Below are 21203 nucleotides of genomic sequence, written 5' to 3' on the forward strand. Positions count from 1 at the left end.
CAAAGATTCTAGCTCTTCGCCTAGACAATATCTTACCACGGTTAATTGGCAGAGAACAATCTGGTTTTATTAAAGGTCGTTATTTATCAGATAATACTCGTCTCTTTTTTAATGTTCTTAGTAAGTCCCATTCTCACCCAGGTTCTTTAGCGGCCATTGCATTAGACGCTGAAAAAGCTTTCGACAGAGTCAACTGGCAATTTATTTTTTCCACACTCCGTTGGTTTGGTTTTGGTCCCAAATTTATTGCATATATCTCATTATTATATTCTTTTCCTAGATCGTTTATTTTAGCCAATGGCCTTATATCCTCTTCTTTTCCTCTCCATAGAGGGGTTCGTCAGGGTTGTCCGCTTTCTCCACTTTTATTTATTTTAGCGTTAGAACCCTTTTTAACAAAAATTCGTTTGAATTCTAACATTACAGGCTTCCCTTATGCAGACAGTAGTTTAAAACTTTCAGCGTATGCTGATGACATTCTTTTATTCATTTCAAATCCTCAATCATCCATTCCAGCCTTTTTATCAGAAGTCTCTGCTTTTGCTCTAGTCTCGGGATACAAACTCAACATTGACAAGTGCGAAATTCTCCCTCTAAACAAATATTGTTTTCACGCTGATTTTGTAGATTCTTCCTTTCACTGGAACACTTCTAAAATTAAATATCTGGGTCTATGGTTCACTCCCTCCCTTAAGGATACTGTGGCTCTAAACTTAAAAAACTTACAGCTCACTTTGAGTAACTCTACATCAAGATGGCATCCTTTATTCTTATCTTGGTGGGGCAGATTAGACTCGATTAAAATGATGTTAGTTCCGATAATCTTATTTTACTTAGCCAATCTCCCTGTTAATATTCCTAATTCTTGCTTCAAAAAAATCAATGGTATCTTATCAAAATTTTTATGGCAAAATAAGCATCCTCGGATGTCTCTCTCCAAACTTAAACAGCCTAAACATATGGGTGGAGTCAATTTCCCTGACTTTTCTTCTTATCACACATCGTTTTTTCTCAAGCACTCTTCGTTTCTACTATCTACAGATCTGGACACTTTTAATCCTCGTCCCTTGTGGGTAGAGTTAGAATCTTCCTTTTTCCATCCTTTCTCCTTTGAGGAATTTTTGTCCTTAACTCACATCCCATTGAAAATGTCACTTCCCATTCTAAAGAATGCCCGAAAAAATTTTCAGCCACTTTTGTTTGGAGGTCTTGATGATCGTACCCGTTTTCTAAACTCCCCAATTTGGTATAATAAACATATTAAAATCAAAAATAGGACCCTTTTTTGGAAGGATTGGCTAGCACTTGACCTTAAGTGGACCCATCAACTATTTCAAGAAGACGCGTGTATTCCCTTCTCTGTACTTCGCACCCGCTTTTCTCTTCCCCCTTCCTATTTATCGAAATACCGACTATTGACTTCTACTGCTTTAAATTCCTTCAATATCTTATCCCCAGTCCATATCCATACAACGTCTTCTCCTCTCACACTTTCTTCTCTACGTACCCCAGCCTCGGCATCCACTATTTATAAAAAATTAAGATCTACATCTCTTTCCCGTACTAAGTCTACAACGGAATGCAGTTGGGAGGTGGATTTGGGCATATCTTTTTCCGTTTTAACGTGGGAAAAGATCTGGAATAAAATAAGGAAGTCGTCAAGAGCAGCTAATATCACACAAACTTTATTTTTTCTTTACAATAGACTCCTAATTACTCCGGCCAAATTACATCGTATAGACCCCACTATTCCCTCTACTTGCTGGTCATGCCCTGCCCCTAATGCAGATCTTTATCACATGCTTTTTACCTGCCCTCCTGTTCACACTTTTTGGATCAAAGTTTGGCAGCAAATTAACAAAATTTTTCACACACATATCCCTTTTTCTTATGCTCATATTTTCCTAGGTAGTATCTCAGAGGTATGGTCTTCTCTCAGATCTTCCACCTCTATTGTGGACTTACTTTTAGCCGTTGCATTTCAACAAATTACAAAATCGTGGAAAAATGCCTCTAACATTTCATTTCAAGCCTGGTGGTATGGCGTCTGCTATAATCACAGATTAGACCGAGCTTATGTTTATCCAATTGCTTTGGCCATTAAACGAGATCTGTTGTGGTTACCAGTCACCAATTTCCTAAATGCCTCTGCTCGTGCTATACCTTTACATACTCCTTGTAATGAAGAAGTATCCAAGCCTCCGTGAATTTAATAGAAAAATTTAATTTATCTATTGTTAATATTTTTAGTGTATAATGCACGTTTGTTATTCATACTATTTTTATCATTCGCCGAAATGTTTCCATACTGTATTCTAGTTACGATACCGCTGTATATCTTCTGATTTCCCCTCTCTTTCCCACTTCTCCCTTTCTATCTCTCTTTTCTTTCTTCCCTTTTCTTTCTTTCATTTCTCTTGTTCTATAATCAATTTTGGATTTATATTACGTTGTATGATGTATTTTGAATTGTTATATTTCTTTTTTATATCCAATAAACTTTTTCTTTAAACTCAAAGCAGTACCTGCACAGGCACTGCCCTTATTGTAGGGATTACGATCCGACAGATGGCCCGACAGGCTCCTTGAGCCTGTCAGACATGTCGGTCGTTCCCTCCAACCGCAGTGGTCAGACCGACTGCATTATAACGCGGTTGTCGGACCGCTATGGTGGATGGCAGTTGGACCTCCGCCTACGGCTTGTCAGTGGCGGTCTGACTGCCATCCTATTGAAGCCCATAATGTATTATAACCACTGTAAGGCATAGCAGGAACTAAAGGTGATGCACCATATATAATGGTTAATAATGTACTTAAATGAAAAGATATTACCAAGTGCAACTCGTAATACTTTGATAAATCACAAGTACCTTAATGCCCAAGCACAACACTGAATCCTTATTGTTGTCAAAGCAGTGCTGTAGTGCGGTGCATCCCCTCATCACATCCCACTACTCACGTAGTCTTCCCTCTAAAAGCTAATAGAACATAGTTAGATTAAACCACACCATCAGTTGTACAACACACTGCATAAGTCATATAGTCATCAAAGTGATGTTACGATTACACCATTCCTCAAATAACTATGCCCCAAAAAGCTAACAAAACACAACAGTTCAACCTTTCACCTCACACATTTAACACATATCACTGGCAAATCACTCTCAATGACAATAAAACAGGCCATGCACTTACAACAATGTCTATAAAACAATGTATCTGACCTGCACCCTCATGCACATAACATAGTTGGAAAAACAATTCAAACACTAACAGGAAATTACAGTTCCAACCACAACAGGACATCCTTCTTTGAACCTATCCCTGGAGCCTACATAAGACATTGATCAGGCTATTCCCCACCCTTAGCCACAAAAAAAAGCATCAAAGGCATATTGCCATAATAAGAGCCAACATAAGCAGTCTGGCAATGGACAACCACTTAAGTTCATGGATGAAAGTAAATGGCACAGTCCTTAGGCTCACACCCTCAGACAACCCGTACACCACAAAGATCAAATCCAAGCGCACACACAATTCATATATCTCACTACACCAATACAGTCAATAATCACTGCATTGAACAGACCAGATCAGATACAGTGATACCAGCCCACAGGTATGCCAGTGTTTGAGAAATCCCAGAACCATGTGGAACAAAACTCCCATGATGTCAAAAGCACTGCAATGCCATACAAATAACTGAAGCACATCAAACATATGTTGATGCCATAGCAACTCAGTGTAGTTCAGTTCGTAAAGCACCATGTAGTTACATCATTTTAAATGTGTGTTTTCTCTATCCCTTGAGAAGTTGCAATATTCCATTCAGGTTTGGGGCCTGATTCACAGAAGTAAAATTTCACTTTTGGGTAAGTATACGATTGTTTGTTATCTCTTTATTTGCAGAAACTCCGTACATGTAAAGATACTTCTCGTAAATCCTTTTGTGAATAGCAAACAATCATAAACGTACATGAAAGTATACATTTAATTGTGAATCAGGCCCTCTGTCTATGGCTCTATTCTGCATGCTCATTTTTTATCTGAGGGCCCGTCCTCCTGCACCAGCACAAAAAGTTATAATGAGGCATTATTTGCATTTTATCTCACAATGCTTACCATTAAATAAATATAGGCACTGATTTCAAGACCATTACATAAAATATATTTTCCTCCTACATGACGATTCTGGCAGCTGTGCATCAGCTGAGCTGTTAAATGATCACTACTTCTGTCTGAAGGAAGAGTGAGGAACAGCACATATAGGAACAAGAGATGCTGTCCCCTCCTGAATGTCCACACTCTGAATACCTACCCAATGTAGCTTAGCTAGGAGTGAGTATAGCAACTTTTAACCATCTCAAAGTCCAACATTTTCTCAAATATAGCTTAAACTGTAGAGTGGATAGTAAAACTAAACCCCTTAGATTTGAGTGGGAATGATAAATCTGCCCCCTCAGTATGCAACATCTTCCACAATGTAACTTAGATTGGAATGGGAATAGTAAATGAACCCTCCTTAAATGCATAACTTTCCCCTATGTAACTTAGAGTGGGATTGTTATTGAATTTCTAACAATGATTGTGACACATTGGTTTTAATGTCTCTTTTATTTTTACAATAGCAGTACTATCTTTAGTGACAGTGTTTAATTTCTTTATAATTTTTCCATATTTTTTATTTTTTCTAACAATATTTAAACATTTATTATTATAAACAAAACATTTTGCATTTGTTTTTACATTTTTATTACATGTTCATATTTAAACAATATAGTTTACATATGTTTTATATTTTTACATACTGTACAATATTCATTATATTTTTATACAATTTGTTTTGCAAAAGAAGTATTTTTCAAAAACAAATTCCATTTTTAAAAACACGTTTTATAAATTAGTAAGTACCATAAATGAATAAAAACAATTCTCTTAGTACTTTTTCATATATCTTGATGTTTCTACTTTTTGTAAATTTTTCCAAAAATATGAGATCATTCCTATAATATTTTATATCAACATGTTTGCTGTAGACAATTAGCCTTTTTTATGTTCATTTAGTGGACATTATTTTTACAGCTACCTTTATTTTGCCATTTTTCAAACTCCTTTTGGGTCATTCTGTCTTCTGTGTAATTGTGGCTCCCTGTTGCTGTAACAGATCAGTTAAGAGTAATTTTAAGTTATTTTTCAGGGATTTAGTAGTTGGGGGGATTTGTTTAATGTTAGTAAACTTAGTATAGGCTAGTGTTTTGTTGTTTAGATATTAAGTTTTAGATTCTACTTTTAGTTTTGTAATTTTAAGTTAATTTGGGGGGATTTTGAAGTTGGGGGAAGTATTTATGGTTAGTATAAGTTAGTTCTTTGGTGTTGTTTAGAGGTTGAGTTTTAAGTTGTAGTTTTAGTCATGTAGTAGAGTAGGCTTTAATGTATTATGCATGTTTTAATATAATGTTTCAGTAAACTGTATTATATGTATGCGTATTTTGAGTAATTATTATTTGAATTGTTATGTTTAGTGGGTTATTTGTGTTGTGTAGGAGGATAGATTGTGTTTTTTATAGGTTTTCCATTGAACATGCGGATTTGTTCCTGTTTTTGGATACATTTTTACATTTCTGACTTTGATTTCTATAACGCTGGCTGGGTGATTATACTTGCTTTTTAGTCGAAGCCCACCCATAACATGCATTTGAATAACACATTGTACATTTGCAGTACTTTTTTCACTGCTTGAACATACAAGTCAATAACAGTTTTCCTTTCTGAGGTTTGATGTATGTGGCTCTTTCTGACATGATATCAGTGAGTTTTAGAATTGTATATTAAATATATGTTTGTATTTACTACATTTTTAAGTAGCATTACTATTTCAATGTTCATGACACTTTTCGTTTTCCAATTTATGCTTGCAGATTTGATGTTGTTTTATTTTGTAGAATAGTTGTTGAGCTGTTTGTTTATGATGGAAGATTATGCTACAGGTGCTTGAGTTTTTTCCTCTTGAAAATATATCAGATGTTTGAAAATAATTTTTGCATTTTTTAGGCTTTTGTTTTGTTTTATTTTATTTTTTAACTATACAGTATTTTGATTTGTTTAATTCCAAGTTATATGTATTTACGTATTTTATTATGTTTGGTGAGTTTGGACTTCAGAAATATGACATTTGTTTTTCTTCTTGTAATTTTCAGGTTTGCTCAATTGCTTTTTACTGTAGTTTTACTGTAGTATGGAGAAATCTTTGTATTCATCTTTTGTTTTAAGTTAAAAGATTGACCATTAGTGGTCCCGGTGTTGTGTGTTTTTTTCAATATTTGGGTAGTTTTTAACTTTTTTACAGTGTCAGCTTGAGGTATTTGAACTTGGCCTTTCTAGTTCTAAGGATGTGAACTCAGTGCTAAGGCATGGAGTATATGTTCTGGCACTAGCATAGATGAATCTCCAGGTGCTTGCACTAGATGCTTTCTATGGTGTTTCTGCTACCAGCCATAGAGGCTCTTACATTAGAACTATGACATAACCAGAAATCTGGAGATACCACAGCTGACTATGAAATCACTTTTATGCAGCAGCAGCAAATTCGATTCAATGCCCAACTCTACTTCCATGGACACAATTTTTATGGGAGCACCACCATTGGACAGCAGTCAATACATAGAACACCAACGTCTTCTCACTGGCAGTATTCAGTGTAGGATTTTCAGCCCCTGTGTACTCCATCTATTAAATGTAGTCATCCATTCTAATTCAAACCATACTCTTTCTCTGTTTCTCTCACTGAATTTACTCCATTAATTGCAGTCTCACTGCAAAGTACACTCCTTCCTTCAAATCGGTAAGAAAGTGAGAATTTGTGTGCAAGATTCTTTCTGAATTCAGCTAGATAGAGCATCACATAAATCAGCTGACTGACCCTCAAGGCATTTGCCACACAAAAAACTCTCACCTGGCTTTTTGTACAGCACTGGTGACTGACATCTGAGTATACCACTTGTCTTTGTTTTAAACATCTGAAATGCTCCTTTTTCCCTCACAGCCTTGAGAATCATATCTTGGGTTCTGAAGTTAAATAGTTTGGCTATGATGGGGTTTCACAAGAAACTCTGATGGAATTTGGGTTAACAAGGATTGCTGAGTCTGCTAAACCATCACATTTTCAGTCATGTAGTCTTCTGGATCTTTTTTTATGAAGGGTTAAACAAACGGATCCATTTATCCCTTTTCACAACCCTCAGGAATTCCATATAATTGACTAATATCCTTATTATTCTCCTGTCCTGATCATCCAATCTGAATTGTATTGATTGTACGAATCTGAGTTCAGACCGGCACCTTTTTCTGCCTGTAGTGAACAGTGTACCTGCTATTAGCCATTGAAACATAGACAGTGATGCTGGGAATATGCTGCTTCATGGGGTCAAATTTCCCAGGGCGCATACCCACTTGCCATGAAGCCGGTCCACATATTAAACAATGCTTGCCAGTGCATGACTGGACCCTCTAACTGCATTAGATTCAGGTGGGTCAATGTTTGCTTCTTTTGTTGTCTGCTGTCTAAAAAGAAACTTTTCCTTGGAATTTGCTGGCTGCCAAAAATGTTTTTCAGACATTCACTCAGAAGCAAGAATTCTTCTGGAAATTCCACAATGGATGGAAATTCCTTGTTGAGGACATGCTGAAATTAATGTATGCTTTTTGCAGGAGCTTAATTTAAACCCTAGCACATTGCATTGTTACATCATATGCTCCCTCAATAGCAAAAACCTAATATTCAGAAGACGTATATTGGTATTTTTTTAACAAACCGAACAGCTAAAGCATATCTTATGTAAGATTTTTCCATGCATTCTATATGCTATAATAGTGTCCATTTTAATTGGTGAATTATACTGCCAGTGTGTGACAAGTCACATAAGCACATTCAATGTAAGTGTTGGCAAAAAATTCCAAAAGCATTTACTGTAAAAACAATTTTAATTCACCATCAAGTTTCAAATAACAACGCCTGTCTGCTGCATTCTCACAACGTTTCTTGTTCCCACACTGTAAATGCAAATGGGAAGGTCCAACAGCTACATTTTCCCTTATCTTTTTCTAAATGAATATATGTCAAGTCTATCTGTTTACCAAATGTAATTGGAATGAATTGATTTCATTTTCAAAACTCAATCCGAAGTTAACAAGTGGCAATTTTTTTTATTACTTTCCAAATACATACATATTGGTTGTTAAATTGTGTAATGAAACAAACATTCTCTTCAATTGAACTTTATTTCATCTGATAGCAGATTACCATATTCATCACTGTTTTAACCTTTTCATTTTATGTTTTAGTCAATCTTTGTTTTACCTCATCTGCTGAAATTGACTTAAGATCATGATACTCTCAGACAGGAACATTTCTTCAATGCCACAATTTCTCTTCATCATTGTTAGACCTGCTGGCCTTATGGTGGTCTTACCCCAAACATTTTACCATCCTCCATCCTGTTTTGCTGAAATTGTTTTTGTTGACCTTGGGTCTTTGTCCACTTTACCACTACTAGCCAGTGTAACAGTGCTTGTGCTCACTCCCTAAGGATGGTAAAATAGGCTTATACCTAATTGGCATATTTAATTTACTCGTAAGTCCCTAGTAAAGTGGTATTACATATGCCCTGGGCTGGTAAATTAAATGCTACTAGTGGGCCTCCAAACACAACAAGATGATGGACAGAGTGCTGAAACTTTTCAAACACTCACCCCCAGTCAAGAGATCTAGGGTAAATCCATTGTCCTTTTGCTCACCATGACAACCCAGTTTAGACCCAGCCATATGCAAATCAGTCTTGACCCTGCTCCCCGTGGTGCAGTCCAGCCCGAACTGCCAGGCGAAGTCCTCCCTGGACAGGAAACAAGCATCCAGGGACTGGTTTCCGGGTATCACCCCTAATTAGCCAGGCTAGCTTGGATCCAATGACACAGCGAGCAAGGGACCCACTTCTGGGCATACCCTTGGCCACTTAGGGCAAACATAACAAACCCAACAAGATGATGGACAGAGTGCTGAAACAATTCAAACACTCACCCCAGTCAAGAGATCTCAGTTAAATCCATCATTCTTTTGCTCACCATGCGACCCCAGTTTGGACCCAGAAAATATGCAAATTAGTCTTGACCCCACTCCCCATGTGAACAGTCCACCCGAACTGCCAGACCAGGTCTTCCCTGGACCGCAAACAAGCATCCTGTGACTAGTGGTCCTGCAGTTCATATTGGACCAATCTCTTAAATAGCCCCTTAAAGCATGGCTCAGGCCTGCTATTGCTGCTAGTGCAGCCCGTGTGCAGTTTTAAAATGCCAATTCCACTTGGTAAAATACATTTTTTGCCAAGCCTAAAAATCTCACCCATAGGATAGACCCTGTTCCCCATGGGAACAGTCCAGCCAGAACTGCCAGGCCAGGTCCTCCCTGGTCAGGAAAGAAGCATCCTGAACCAGTTTCGGGGTATCACCCCTCATCAGCCAGTCTAGCTTGAATCCAGTGGTTCAGCGAGCAAGGGGCCCACATCTGGGCATATCCTTGGCCACTTAGGGCGAACATAGCAAACATAACAAGATGATGGAGTGCTGAAACTTTTCAAACTCTCACCCCCGATCAAGAGATCTAGGGTAAATCCATTGTTCTTTTGCTCACCGTGCTACCCCGGTTTGTACCCAGCCATATGCAAATCAGTCTTGACCCTTTTCCCCATGGGAACAGTCCACCCCGGACTGCCAGGCCAGGTCCTCCCTGGACTGAAAACAAGTATCCTGGGATTAATGGGCCTGCAGTACATATTGCACCACCCTCTTAAGTAGCCCCTTAAGCATGTCTCAGGCCTGCTATTCCTGCTAGTGCAGCCCGTGTGCTGTTTTCAAATGCTAATTGAACTCAGTAAAATTAACTTTTTCAAAAAAGGGCTAACGGCGGACTCCAAATGTCGCACTTCTTTATTGTGTTCCCATGTAAGTAACAATGTATTTCAAATAGGTGTGCATCTAATGCTCCTGCATCTGCCGTTAAAGGATACAAACTGCATAGCAGATAGAAAAATTGTAAAAAAGTTGGAGCAGTGCACCACCAAATAGTCAAATGTAATCACACCAAGTGGTCAATTCTGTTTATAGGAAAAGTCTTCATTGCGGTTTTCCAACCAGAAGAACAGCTCAGCCAACGCGTTTCGTTCAAAGAATTGAACTTCGTCAGGGCTGAAAGGAGTATAGAAACACACAAATAAGAAATATAAACCAACACAGGACAATGCCTCAAGTAAGTCAATAATAATTATGAACCGATATACACGAATGCCCGAAGAAAATCACAAAGAGCAACACCCTGTTAATATGCGAGGTATCCAATGTACGCAAATAGGAAAATATAGTATGGCGACAAGCCTCAATGAAACCGTGAAACAAAACAGACCAAATCATTTTAGAGTACCGGCATATGCTATATCTGCAGGGCAGACTAAAACAGAACGAAAATCCCGAAAGTTTGGTTACCGCGAGCCGGCGACCGTCCGCGCCTCTTCCCTTACAATCCAACAAGTATGTGATCAGGTCCGCCATATGCTCAAAAAGCGCCATTAGTTAAATGCAAGGCGGAAGTGAGAGTGCCGGTGTACGACAATCCCGTCAAAGAGACGTGAATCGGCGTAAAGCACCCGGCCGCGTCTGATGTCTCCATGGGAACCCTAGGGTAAAAAGCTAATGATAGAAAACGGACTCATATATGGAAATAAGAACAGTCAATAAGGAAACAAACCCCCTATCGTCTTTACATGAATCATGAACAGTAGATGTAATAAATGCCAATGCATACTCTGCAAAATGTACTTTCGTTCAAAACACGATGTTAAGAGTATAGAGTAAGAGGCAAGGCTACATCTTAAATTAACACGCGCACTCATACCAAGAAGATCACAACACAGAAGCAAAGAAGCCTGCGTCTACCGTCTCCATGGGAACCCAGGGATACAAGTTAATGATCGAAGAAGGACTCATGTGTGAGTGCAGATACAGTCAAATACGGGGAAGAGGACCCCCAATCGTATATAAGAAATACGTAAAACGTAGATGTAATAATTTCCGATGTATACTCTGTAAATATACTTTCTTTCCGGGCATGGTGTTATAGATGTAAGATACGGAGCAAAGCTACACCTCTACTTGACACGCGTCATCTTTGCCAAGCAGGTCACGGTACAGAACCATTAAAGCACGATGTTGAAGATATATACTACGAGGCAGGGCCAGAGTAATAGTTAACACGAGCAATTTTTTTCAAAAAACAACAAAGCACATGGGTGTAATCAAAACCCATAAGGGACAACAATAAAACCTGATGTAAGAAGGTATAAACCCGAAAGGACACATGGCTGGAAATAGCATGCAATGTTAATGTGGGTACAATAAAAATCCTGAGTATTGGAAGGAAAGTTCTAAAGACCATACAACTTAGGAGATGAAAAAACAACGGTATAAAAGTCACAGAAGTACAATTAGGGCATGTGGGAGAATGGCGTCCATAAATAAAATAAAATATAAGTACATTATATAATTTCCTTAAGGATGTTTCTATGTGTCATTATCGCAGAAGACTGGAAAACCACCCCGGACATGTCCCCAAAGATAATCTTTTTATGGCATTTATTACATCTACTGTTCATGATTCATCTAAAGACGATAGGGGGTTTGTTTCCTCATTGACTGTTCTTATTTCCATATATGAGTCCGTTTTCTATCATTAGCTTTTTACCCTAGGGTTCCCATGGAGACATCAGACGCGGCCGGGTGCTTTACGCCGATTCACGTCTCTTTGACGGGATTGACGTACACCGGCACTCTCACTTCCGCCTTGCATTTAAATAATGGCGCTTTTTTAGCGTATGGCGGACGTGATCACATACTTGTTGGATTGTAAGGGAAGAGGCGCGGACGGTCGCCAGCTCGTGGTAAGCAAACTTTCGGGATTTTCATTCTGTTTTAGTCTGCCCTGCAGATATAGCATATGCCGGTACTCTAAAATGATTTGGTCTGTTTTGTTTTCACGGTTTCATTGAGGCTTGTCGCCATACTATATTTTCCTATTTGCGTACATTGGATACCTCGCATATTAACAGGGTGTTGCTCTTTGTGATTTTCTTCGGGCATTCGTGTATATCGGTTCATAATTATTATTGACTTACTTGAGGCATTTTTATTCATATTTTAGAAGAAAGGCGGGCTTGTCAAATTGCTAACTTTCTGCGCTACATATTGGCGGATATTTGTTATAAATGCCCGCAATCACGCTTACATTCTGCCTATGTAGTTTCAGTCTATTTTAGCTAGTATATATTTTTGGTCGTCTGTGCACCTTTATGTAAGGGTTGGGCCATCTCCCTCCCATGAAAGCATAGCAGTGGTGTATTCCCCTGAATTTTCTTATATCCCACCAAGTACTGGGATCCGTGACTCACGGGTTGTTATTTTATGTATTGTGTTTTCTTGATTAATAGAGCCTTTGGTTGGGGTGCCCTTATCAAGGAGGTATCCGCACACGAGACATACCAGACATTAGGAGTGCGACTGGAAACTCCATGTTCATGCCATAGGCTCTTTATTCTGAGACGGGCCATCCACGATACAAGTAGTGGACCTACTGTGAGAGTGAGATACATTCTTGAGTACGGTATGTGTTCACATATATATATTTACCCATTGGGTTGCTTAGAAATATATGGCATTTGCTCATGTGCCTGCTTTTTAACAGGAATAGCGAGTCACACTAGTTCAAGTTAAAGCCATGTAGTTACCTAATACGACTTTTTACTGATTTAACAGGAATAGCGAGTCACACTAGTTCAAGTTAAAGTCATGTAGTTACTTAATACGACTTTTTACTGATTTACGAGATTTCTCATATGTGTATTTTTAATTTGTTATTTTCTCTTGCCTTATGAGAGAAATATACACGGTGATGGACTTTTTGAAAACTTTGCATTCACATGACTGTATTATAAAGTACATACGGTGATTTATCCTATCTTTGAAAAGCCAGCATTTATATGATTGCGATGGAGAACCAATGTTAGACTATGCATATATGCCTTGAGATTGTAGGGGGTGATAAGTCTCTCTTAAGAAACATACAGGTTGCAGTGTTTGAAATATATATTCTTTGTAGGTATTTATGTTGTGTACACACATTTTAACAGCCTGATTTCTTTTTGCGTGTTATTATGTCTAAATGTGTTGGTGTTTTTATATCTGTGTGCAATGATACACACAAATGGTGTTTGTATTCAGAGTTTATTCATACAAACATGTGCTATATTGTGATGCTTTATTGTTTTACATAATTGTGTCTATATGTATTTTGTCATTTTTTCTTTGTAGTTGGTCCTGTGTTGGTTTATATTTCTTATTTGTGTGTTTCTATACTCCTTTCAGCCCTGACGAAGTTCAATTCTTTGAACGAAACGCGTTGGCTGAGCCGTTCTTCTGGTTGGAAAACCGCAATAAAGACTTTTCCTATAAACAGAATTGACCACTTGGTGTGATTATATTTGACTATTTGGTGGTGCACTGCTCCAACTCTTTTGCAAAATTAACTTTTTGCCAAGCCTAAAACTCTCTTTTTAATAGATATAAGTCACTCCTAGGATAGACCCTAAATAGCCCACAGGGCAGGGTGCATTGTACTTAAAATGTAGGACATGTACTACTACTGTGAGGCCTACCTCTCCCATAAGATAACATTGGGCTACCTTATTACATTTAATAAGTGATAACATTTGTTTTGGAGCAGGTAGAAATGTCATGTTTGGTTTCTAAGGAATTGTAATTTAAAATCAACTTTAATGCTCAAGTCAGATTTCAAGTCACAATTCTGAAATGCCACTTTTAGAAAGTTGGCATTTTCTTGTCCTAACAATATGGTGCCTGCATCCTGTTTCTGGGTCACACGACTAGGTGTAGTTGGTGGATGACCTTTGTGCATTCCTCCCAGACTACCACACAATTGGGGGTCTGGGTGCTGGCAGAATTGGAGGGGTGGAGTTGTGTACAGCCCCACTTACACTTCAAAGTACCTCACACAAAAACTTCACTCTAGCCATTTTGTGCCCCCAGACATCCTGAGACCAGGGCAGGGAGGCATGAAATTACAGATACTTCTGTGAGGGGAAAACTCCAGATGTTTCTTCCACTTCAAAGTTGGCACCAGGTATAAAATTATGAACCTCAGACCCACCACTTATCACTGCAACTGCGTCCCACTGGAGATTTTTGTCTTCTAAAAAAGAGACTATGTCCAAATGATGAAATCTTGACTGCAACTACATCCAGCAGCTCCCCGTCAACGACGCCTCTTCCTCAGACACCACAAGCTGTCTTGCCCCACTGAACTATACCTTTTTCAAACATTTAAAAAAAATTGTCGAAGTCCAAATGTAAGCAGAGACCTGGCCCAATCCACTTTGTGTATCCAAACTGCACTCCATCTAACTTTCCACTTTGCCCCGGTCTTGGGTTACTAGATATACGTGGTTGTCGATTTAATCTTTTAGGCGCTATTTTTCACTTGGATTTATTATTTTATAATTATTCATTAAATTGTACTCTATTTTTCTAAATTCGTGTGTGATTTTTCTAGTGTTGTGTTTTCACTTTGCACGTTGCCCCAAGTTAAGCCTGAGGGTTAAGCACAGGTTAATTTAGTGACTATTTGTGGTTCACTCTGACAAGGATTGTGACTGTTGATTGAGAAGGGCTTACACCCTTCTCAACCAACAACCCTTATTTCTCACAATCTTCAACAACTCTGTGTAAAGATTTTGTTCAACAGTGATATTGAATGGTCTCATCTGGCATGCAAAATGGAGCATTGGAGAAAATATATTATTTTTAAATAATATCATAAATTCAGAAATACTACTTTAGTTTGTGAGTTGCCTATTATTCTCATCCAACCCTTTCATGTACCCTACAAGTAGCTTTTTTCTCCTATTCTAGATCAAAAACATGGCATCAAATTTATCAAATCCACACAAGAACATAGTATGTGAACTCCTCATCGAAGTACTCTAGGTGTGTTGCTCTTCCTATCAACACATTTTTACATTTCCAAATTAAGAAGCAAATTTTAACCCTTCACTGTCACACAATGTGGGAAAATGGAATGCAAGACTATGAGGGAGAGATAAAACACAGTCTTAATACGGTCTTTGAAGGTGCTCCCTAAGGCCCAAACAGTCTTACCTTCAGGGTAAAGGAGTTCCAAAAGGAATACTTAATAGCTTGGCACAGGCTGCTAAACCTTACCTCCAAATGTGTGTGGTGTGTAAAAAGACAACAAACAACAATTCTGGAATGATATAAAGAACCAAGGGCCACATGCATCAACATAAGGAATTGTGATTCCCAAACAGCCCTTTTTATGGAATCGCTATTTAGGAATCGCAATTCCTTATGCATGTAGGAATCGCAAAATAAATTGTGAGTCCTCAACATTACCTAATAGCGATTCGCAAATTGCGAATCACTATTAGGCAATGTCAGTCCATTCATTCCCATGGGCCTATAGGCACATGGGAATGAATGGGAATGCATTCGCAAATTTCGATTACCAAATTGGTAATCGCAAATTGCAAATGCAATTCGAATGGTGCCAGGGGGCCTAAGGCCCCCCTGATGTACCCCCCCCCCCAAAAAGGTAAGTGTGCACATGTGGCGCACACACATGCTCTACGGGCATGTGTGTGCGCCACATGTCACTTTGAAAAACGCACATTACCATCAACTTGAAGTTGATGGTATTAGCGTTTCCTAAATGCACAGTTTTTTGCGATTACCTAAATTGTAATTGCATTTAGGGAATTTGCAAATGGAAATGGATTCATGCATCTGAAAAGGCCTTTTTCCGGTCGCAAATGAGTGAACGGGAAAAAGCTTGATGCATGTGACGCCAAGATATTTCAAAGATTAAAATTCAATGAGAAAACATTTATCACAATACAGGGGGAAAATGGTTTGACAGTTGAAAAATGTGAGGGGTAAAAGTAAATTATAAAACAATTAAATAGGGCCATGGATAACCCAATGTCATTCAATTATTACTAGATTTCATTTTGAATCAGTTCAATGGAGTGAATCGTGCTTTGAGGTGTGTGCAGTCACTTGATGAAACGAAGAACAAATGTGGTTTAAGGTTCAATTCACACAAATGCAGTGCTGATGTGATACAGACGGTCCTTGTGGTCTGAAAGTTTAAAATAAGGAGTAGGTTATTTAATAACCACAGTTTAATTACAAGTGCTTGAGGACTCGTGCCTCTGAACCTAGTCCCTTAGATAGTCTTGTTGAACATAATGTCCCTCTTGGTCTGGTTTCTTTTAAGCCCCACAACACTCAAGTTTCTCAGGGCATGCTCCCCAAGCTTCCTATAACCTTGGCCACTTGAATTATGTGGCAAAGGAGGGTCAAATTATGCAGCAGGTTTGAGTAAATTATACAGCAAGAAAAGGCAAATTATGTAACATAATTTGGCACATTTTCTGATAGGATTACTTCATTATGCTTTAATTTTTACACTTGTTAACGCTTCTGGGCATTGGTTGTACCTCAGTAGTACCAGTATAACTCCCAAATAAAGAAACAGAAATGTGGTCATTCAACCTTTCCAAAGGTCATGCCACTGCGCACCAACACAGGTTGCTGTGTTTTAGTAACGTTTGGACCATTTAAGCTAGAAACAATTTTTTTTGTTAAAATCAGCAGATTATGCGGCATATGATGGATTATGTGGCAAATCTATAATCATGCAAACAAGGCAGCAGCTGCACAGCCACATAAGTTCAGTGGACATGCCTATAGCACACAGAATCTTCTCATCTTTTCAGCACCCATACTTCTTTTCAGGAGGAGATGGATCGAAGCGTTGCTGCTAACATATTGAGAAAAGTAGGAGGTTATTTAGTGTTTGGTAAATGAGGACTATCTGCCAAAAATGGTCAGCTGGTCTGCCTGCTCTGTTAAGAATGTATAGATGGGTATACTGTGCTACTCTTTCGAATAATAATAATAGTGGCATTTGTAGAGCACAACAGCTACCTCGTACAGAGGTGTCCCGGCGCTTCCGAATCTGAAGACAAGTCATAGAGGTAGAAATACAAAACAAGAGATACGTCTCTTATTTGTATCTGTCGGGTAACAGAAATGATTCTTGGTATACTCAATAATAACCAATGCGGGGGAGGAGCCAAGATGGCGACCGGAGCAGACGCTTGAGCGCCCGGCTCCGTCGGCCCTTGGCCTCGGACTATTATCCTGATGCCCATCCTCGCCGATTCTCGAGGTGCAACGTGTGCGAAGACGCGCTGACCGCGCCGCCGCTTCCCCGGGGTCTCCGCCCGCCCGGATGCCGGAGTTCTGGGTGCTTTTGTTCTCTGCACTGGACCCCTGTGCCATTGTGGCCTTTGCCGGCCCCCTGGAAGCTCCGCAGTTACCGGACCCGCTAGCGCAAACCTGAGCCCCGTGGTCCCGATCTCACCTCGCACCACGGATCGTCGCCGGATGAGCCCGGGGAGGGACGGCCAGACACCTTCTGCACCCTGCGCCTGACGGGCTGGAGCTGTGGGGTGGGCCCCGGTGCGGCGGGTCTCCTGCCCCGCTCTGAGGACCGCGCTGTGGGAGGCTGCTGACCCCCTTCTTCTATTGCCTAGCCGGCGGCAAAGAGAACCCGCGGGAAGAGAAGCGACTGTTGGCCTTCCCTGTTGCGGCGCAGACCTGAGGGGAATTGACTCCTTGCCACGACCCTCCCCCCTGGCCATTACACCGTACAGCGGTAAAACATGGCGTTGATTGCCTGCTCGCGGCTGGGGGGTGATGCTCCGGTCTCGCCCGCTGCCCATTTCGCCCTCCCTCTTCCGGACACCAGCTCCACAGTGCCGTCCCGGATTGCTGCCGATGTGGGGGCCCAGCTTCCACTGACATGCGGCTCCGTTCTGGCTGTCCTGCGGGACTTTCGACTACAAATGTGTGCTGGCCTGCAGGCGCTGAGTGAGCGGTTTGACTCCATACTGTCGGCTGCGGGTCGTGAGCGCTCTGTTTGTCATCAACAAGGCGTGGGTCTACCAGTGCTTTTGTCCTCTTGCGGGGACGCAACGGCGGTGTATGATTGTGCTACACTGGTGCCTGCATCCGGCGTTCCCGGCACCCAGGATCAACCGCTCTCCAGCTCAACTGCGGATACTTTGTTCCCCTGGTCATGGCTGCCTGCTTCATTGTTGCCTGCCTCACCGCGTCCGCAAGAGTATCCTGCTGAGCGATACCTGATAGCCTCGAGGAATCGTCCGCGGTGGCCTACTGCTTCTTTTCTGTGGAACTCCTGTACTCTACTTGCCAGGTCTGGATTTTATGTGGTGCAAAGAGGGACCTCAATAGATGGTCGGCGGCCATTTCGTGATCCTACTTCACCATCTTCTCACAAGCGGCCATCTTGTCTTTGTCTGCTCGGGATGCGGGGCCTTCATGTAGGGGCTGGCTTAATCCCAAGCCCGCGATCGGGCCAGGGCTAGAATGACTTATATCGCCATGGTTCATGGACGGGCTGGACTGGGACTGGAACTGTATGTATGTGTTGTGTGCACTCGTCGCGATTTGTCTTCCTTCGCTTAAATTGTTGTGACACGTTATTTTCGCACGCAGTTTTTTGGCGTAGTGGGTTCTCAGTGTGTGGAGGCCATAGCTGGCTGATGGTATGGGGCGCTCTGGTGTTCCGTGGGCTCCTCCCCACCTTCTTTTCTGTTTTCTTATTTTCTTTACTATATTCCTACTTTCTCTCTTGTCTATATTTCGGGTTCATTGGGCGACAGGCACTATGCTGGGGGGGGGGGCAGGCCGTAGCCTCCGCATTGGTGTAGGGTGGGGGGGTAATACTCTGTTCTTAATTAGTTCTATGGGCCTTTTTCTTTTATGTCTCTGCGCTATACTTGCTTCGATTCGGGGTCCGGGTGTGGGGTGGATTGAGTGGGGGCGGCTCTGGAGGGGTGCGTAATTGCTCATGTGACTATCCTGTTATATCACTGCACTGCCTCACTGCTTGAGATTTTACTTCCATTGTTGTTTTAATGATGCTGCTGCTCTCCCGTGTGGTGAAGCTATTTGGCGGACTCGAATCTCTTTTGTTCTTCTCCTTCACTGACTTTTTTTCCCTGATAAAATTACCTTAAAAACTTAAAATTAACCTTCACTTCTCCTTCCCCTGGTGTCAAGGATCTCTCCAGTATATAACTCATAACTCGTTGTTAATCTTGACCGTTGAAGCACAGGGGATGTAATGTTGGTATCAGTGCTTAACCGTATCGTGGCCGGCCTGACGGTTGTAGGCCCGTATTTGTTCTATTAAGATGCACGAATAAAGGTTTTTGAAAAAAAAAAAAAAAAAAAAAAATAATAACCAATGCAAAACAACAGTACTCAAACTTTTCAGTAATAATCAATGAAAAGGGAGAAAAAAACAAGGAACATGAATCACCCACAGACCAAATTTGAATCAATCACAGTCTGTATTTAAGGAAAAATCCATATATTCGTTTACATTTTATGGTGTTGAACTGACGTTACACGGCTGTCAGAGTTCATGAACATACACTTTGTTCAAATGGCGCAAGTGCTATGGTGAAAAAGTGTGAAAAAGGTGCTAAATGTGAACAGGACATTTATACAGCGCTGTACGAATTGTTGAAAATGATCATTCAGAGAAAATCCATCCCTAGGTACATGAAGTGTCAAACCGCTTGGGTTTTAGAATTCCATTTCACGTGCGGCGGAGAGAGTAGGGTCAGAATTATTGCAAGCACATAGACGTTTCGACCCCAAAAGGTGTGTGATTTACTAATAAGCATGGCCGGTCTTCCTCAGGACAAGGGGCATTGAATGAAATGAGTTCCTTGATGGTGATAGGCTTCAAGTTTTTGAGCTGCGCCGGAGAGCGACTGAACCATGCTGCAATTTTTATGTGATTTATCGCCATCAAGGAACTTACTTCATTCAATGCCCCTGAGTTCAACCGAAGGTGGACCAATCCCTGAAGACCTTTCCTCCATTAACTCTGGCTGTCTCTTGTATCTCCTTGTCCTGAGGAAGACCCGCCGTGCTTGCGATATTCCTGACCCTACACTCTCCACCGTCACAAAGAAATCTGGTATCCAGAAGGAGGAGGCAGCTTACCTCAGATGGAGGTAGCAGCGATGAGAGGCTGTCAGGGCAGAATAATGTGGCAGCGGTAGAGCAGCCATGAGAAATGGACATAGAGAACATAGCCCACCAGCCAGCTGCAACAGGAACAGTTTTGGCAGAAAGTCCAGCACCATGCACAGGCCCTGAAGCAGCATCAGGAGAACCATTGTCTGTAGGAGGAGTGAAGAGCTTGCAATGGTAAGAATGGATCCAAGTCGCCAGACCATGGCAAATGCTGGCTGTGTTGATGAAGAGCAGGATCTGCTATGGTCTGCACCAACAAGGCTGTAGTGCAGTCTTCCTCTTATAAACGCTAATGTAGACCCAATCTCCAGGCTGGACGGAAAGGCAGGCTTCAATCAGAAATTCAGGCAAGGTAGCTTGCGCCTGAGGAAGGCAATTGTAAAGACTTTGTATAAGCTTTCTGCCATATTGTAAGACCACGTCATCATTTAATTGTAAATCCAGCTTGGCAGAAGAGACAGGAGGATTTGAGCAGAGCATCATGGGTTGACCTATTACTGTTTCATATGGGCAAAATGTTGCCTTCTGCGAAGGATCGCTTTTAGAGATCATAATGTTAATGACTTGGCGTCAGGCAATTTTACCTGTGTCTCTAAGCATTTCTATGCTATCTTGTTGTTAATGGTACTCTTGTTTCTTACTACTTTGTCTGCTGACTGGGTGACAAGTGACATGAAAATGCTTGTCTACCGAAGGCATTACAAAATAACTGCACTACTGCTGACATGAAGGGGGATATTTACAATAAAATGTCGGAGCGCTGTGTTACTCCAAAATTGGTAAGGCCGCGCTTTGACATTTTTTAAATCAGTGATGCACCGTATTAACAAAAATACCGCACACCTGTGATGATGCTAAAAAAGCTTCCCAGCGCCAGCGCAGACACTCTTGCCCCATGTTTCAAGGGTGCCTTCCCTGCAGGGACGATT

At 40.7% G+C, this 21203-nt stretch overlaps 1 long non-coding RNA gene across 9 annotated transcripts in view; it reads right to left on the reverse strand.

The window, feature by feature from the left end:
- Positions 1-21203, reverse strand: part of LOC146821417 (uncharacterized) — a 365414-nt gene that overhangs the window by 104277 nt on the left and 239934 nt on the right. Inside the window, exon 7 of one of the 9 annotated variants that reach the window (XR_014963165.1) lies at positions 2924-2978. The exons of 7 other annotated variants lie outside the window; for them this stretch is intronic. This is a non-coding gene — a long non-coding RNA (uncharacterized LOC146821417). Of the gene's footprint in view, positions 1-2923; positions 2979-19614; positions 20638-21203 lie in introns of those variants that run through there. One more of the 9 variants, XR_014963162.1, reaches the window with a different exon arrangement.

This window comes from Triturus cristatus, chromosome 6 (assembly GCF_964204655.1).
Source record: "Triturus cristatus chromosome 6, aTriCri1.1, whole genome shotgun sequence".
Classification (NCBI taxonomy): domain Eukaryota; kingdom Metazoa; phylum Chordata; class Amphibia; order Caudata; family Salamandridae; genus Triturus; species Triturus cristatus.